Source organism: Cebus imitator, unplaced genomic scaffold, assembly GCF_001604975.1.
Source record: "Cebus imitator isolate Cc_AM_T3 unplaced genomic scaffold, Cebus_imitator-1.0 Scaffold469, whole genome shotgun sequence".
In the NCBI taxonomy this organism is placed as follows: Eukaryota; Metazoa; Chordata; class Mammalia; order Primates; family Cebidae; genus Cebus; species Cebus imitator.
The window spans coordinates 369,511-373,615 of NW_016107784.1; positions in this window are offsets into that span (position 1 = coordinate 369,511).

A 4,105-nucleotide genomic window follows, 5' to 3' on the forward strand; every position below is an offset into this window, starting at 1 on the left:
TTTTAGTAGAGACAGTTTCACTATATTGGCCAGGCTGGTCTCGAACCCTTGCCTCAGATGATCCACCTGCTTTGGACTCCCAAAGTGGTGGGATTACAGGCATGAGTCACTGCTCCTGGCCTAGCAAATGCTTTCTTGAATGTAAATTTCCTTCTCAACATTACACTATGTGCCCTAGCTTTGAACTCTTTGTGCTTTTGTTGTATTTTGTTCTTTTGAGAGGGAGTCTAGCTCTGTCTCCCAGACTGGAGTGCAATGGCACGATCTTGGCTCCCTGACACCTCCACTTCCCAGGTTCAAGCAATTCTGTGCCTCAACCTCCCGAGTAGCTGGGATTACACCACACCCAGCTAATTTTTGTATTTTTAGTAGAGATAGGGTTTCACGATCTTGGCCAGGCTGGTCTTGAACTCCTGACCTTGTGATCTACCTGCCTTGGCCTCCCAAAGTGCTGGGATTACAGGCTGGAGCCACTGCACTGAGCTGAACTCTTTATTTCACATAGTTAGATTTATTTACTCCTGGAGGCAGGGACCTCTTGCTCCCTCTTCCTCCAACCCCTTTAAAATAACTAAAATACTCTGATGTCGTGCAATATTCTAAATATAATATTTATTTCTTTTTGTAAAAAGCTTTTTTTTTTTTTTAAGATGGGGTTTCACCATGTTGGCCAGGCTGGTCTTGAACTCCTGACCTCAGGTGATCTGCCCGCCTCGGCCTCCCAAAATGCTGAGATTACAGGTGTGAGCCACCACGCCCGGCCTGTAAAAAGCTTTTAATACTAGTCTAGAGCAGCAGTGACAAGTGAGGAAGAGTGGAGCAAGGAGTTTGATCTGTAACTGACCCTGAACAATCAATTAATGTATATCACTATCTAGATAGTTCACTATTTGGGTGCTGTATTGTGAGGGTCAACAGCTTTATTTCACCCTACATCAGCTAATTGGAGCAACAGCGAAGGTCACGATAAGAGAATTGTCATAGATGCTGCACAGTTATCTCCCCAACACCATCATCATCACTGCACCTCCCTCATCTCCTCCCACACGTTCTTCTTCCTCCTCTTCTAACACCTACCCAGAAATTGAAGAGGGGATTCTCTTCTGGCCAGTAATATTGTACTGTTCCAGAGCAAGGTTCTATGTTTGCTAAACTTTGAAAGGGATTCTTAGATATTCCTCCTCTCCCTGCGGCCTAGACTTATTAGAGGTGACAAAGAAATCCCTTTTACATTGGGTCAAAGAGCCCCTGAGGGTAGGGTGGGAAAAAGGAAGTCATCAATACGCTGGTAACAACAGTGTGGTTCAAGGTCAGGACATTTCCCCCCCCCCCCTATTTTTCAGGAACCAAAAAAGAAAAACAAAAAAACGATCAGGGCTTTTTTTTTTATTTCTTTTTTTTTAGAGACAGAGTTTTGGTCTTGTTGCCCAGGTTGGAGTGCATTGGCACAATCGTGGCTCACCACAACCTCCACCTCTGCCTCCCGGGTTCAAGGGATTCTTTTGCCTCAGCCTACTGAGTAGCTGAGATTACAGGCATGTGCCACCATTCCAGCTAATTTTGTATTTTTAGTAGAGACGGAGTTTCTCCTTGTTGGTCAGTCTGGTCTCGAACTCCTGACCTAAGGTGATCCGCCCACCTCGGCCTCCCAAAGTGGTGGGATTACAGGTGTGAGCCACCGAGCCAGGCCAGTCAGGACTATTTTTAATAATTCGGTTTGATGGTTTAGTCTTCTGAACTCTACAGTACACCTTAGAATTTGGTATACATAGTATAATTCAGTCCTTGAATATCAAAAATCTTTAGTTAGAGTAAGATCTGACAAATTCAAAGCTGAGTCAGAAGTTTTTTTCCAGCATCATAGGAAAAAAAAATAATAAAAAAATAAAATTTAAGGCCGGGCGCGGTGGCTCAAGCCTGTAATCCCAGCACTTTGGGAGGCTGAGGCGGGTGGATCACAAGGTCAAGAGATCGAGACCATCCTGGTCAACATGGTGAAACCCCGTCTCTACCAAAAATACAAAAAATTAGCTGGGCATGGTGGCGCGTGCCTATAATCCCAGCTACTCAGGAGGCTGAGGCAGGAGAATTGCCTGAACCCAGGAGGCAGAGGTTGCGGTGAGCCGAGATCGCGCCATTGCACTCCAGCCTGGGTAACATGAGTGAAACTCCGTCTCAAAAAAAAAAAAAATAAATAAATAAAATAAAATAAAATTTAAAAACAAAAAATTCGTCGGGTTTTTGTTGGTTTGTTTTCTTTTGTTTTGTTTTGATTTGAGAAGGAGTTTCACTGTTGTTGCCCAGGCTGGAGTGCAGTGGCTTGATCTCAGCTTACCACAAACTCTGCCTCCGGGGTTCAACCAACTTTCCTGCCTCAGACTCCTGAGTAGCTGCGATCACAGGCCCACACCATCATGCCTGGCTAATTTTTCTATCTTTAGTAGAGACGGGGGTTTCACCATGTTGGTCAGGCTGGTCTCGAACTCCTGACCTTGTGATCCACCCGATTCAACCTTCCAAAGTGCTGGGATTACAGGCTTGAGCCACCCTGCCCGGCAGCTTGTGTTCTTATAGGTATAACAGGCAAAATAAGTGAAGAATATCCTGTATAATTCCATTTGTGATCTCTAAACTAGCAGTGTCAGTAGCTGTGCTGTTCATCTTTCCATCGCTGGTAATTGGAGAGTACTCTGCCTCCCAGAGGAAGGAGGACTGTTTGTTGTAAATTAAAGACTCATTGTTCAAGGCTCATGGAATTGTCAGTTTACAGGACCTGAGGCAAAGAGCATTGTTGTTTTTAAGAGTTATTTTGTATATCACATTGATGTGCAGTTCAATATTTAAATGTCAGGAAATGACTCCTAAACTCTCTTTGTTTACAAAACCCTAGTTCTCATTTAAGCCCATTCCTTCATCAACAAATAATGATTTTCTACTTTTTGCCTGGTTCTCTCTAGGAGAGTAGTTCTTAAACAATAGCATTCAAATCACCTGGTTTCAATGGGGGACTGTCATGAAAAAAACAAAAATCACAGGGAGAACTTTAAAACACAGATTCCCAGTCCCTCCCACCAAAGATTCCTATTCAGTGGTGAAGCCTGTCAATCAGCATCTCTAATAAGCTCTCAGGTGGTGCTGAGGATGCTGCTGAATGAACCATACATACTCTTCTGGGGCCGCAGATAAGACAATGAATAAAACAGGCAAAAAATAAAAATAGGCTGTGCTTGGTGGCTCACACCTGTAATCCCAGCACTTTGGGAGGCTGAGGTGGGTGAATCACCTGAGGTCAGGAGTTTGAGACCAGCCTCGCCAACATGGCGAACCCCGTCTCTACTAAAAACACAAAAAAATTAGCCAGGCGTGGTGGTGTGTGCCTGTAATCCCAGCTACTTGGGAGGCTGAGGCAGGAGAATTGCTTTAACCCGGGAGGCAGAGATTGCACCATTGCACTCTAGCCTGGGCAACAAGGGTGAAGCCCCGTCTTAACAAACAACAAAAAAATTCCTCTCACAGAGCTTACATCCTAGTGGTAGTAGGGAGATAAATCAGATACGTAGGTAGGCAGATAGGTAGGTAGGTAGACAGATAGATAGATAGACAGACAGATAGATAGAATGTATATTACCTGTGTCACCTGGACAAAGGGTATGTTCACATTTGGCATGTGTGTCAACCCAAGCTGCACCTGATCTGACCTTTTCTTTTTCTTTTTTTTTTTTTAGAGAGAGTCTTGTTCTGTCACCCAGGCTGGAGTGCAGTGGCGCGATCTTGGCTCACTGCAACCTCCACCTCCTGGCCCTCCTCCTGCCTCAGCCTCCCAGCAACGGGGATTACAGGCACCTGCCACCACGAGCAGCTGATTTTTGTATTGTTAGTAGAGATGGGGTTTCACCATGTTTGCCAGCCTGGTCTCCAACTCCTGACCTTGTGATCCACCCACCTCGGCCTCCCAAACTGCTGAGACTACAGGTGTGAGCCCCCATTCCCAGCCCACTTGACCTTTTCTAATTATCTTCAAGGCTGCCTATTGCCCTATCCAAATCCTATTACTCTAATTATTATTATTATTATTTTTTTTTTTTTTTTTTTTTTTTTTTTTTTT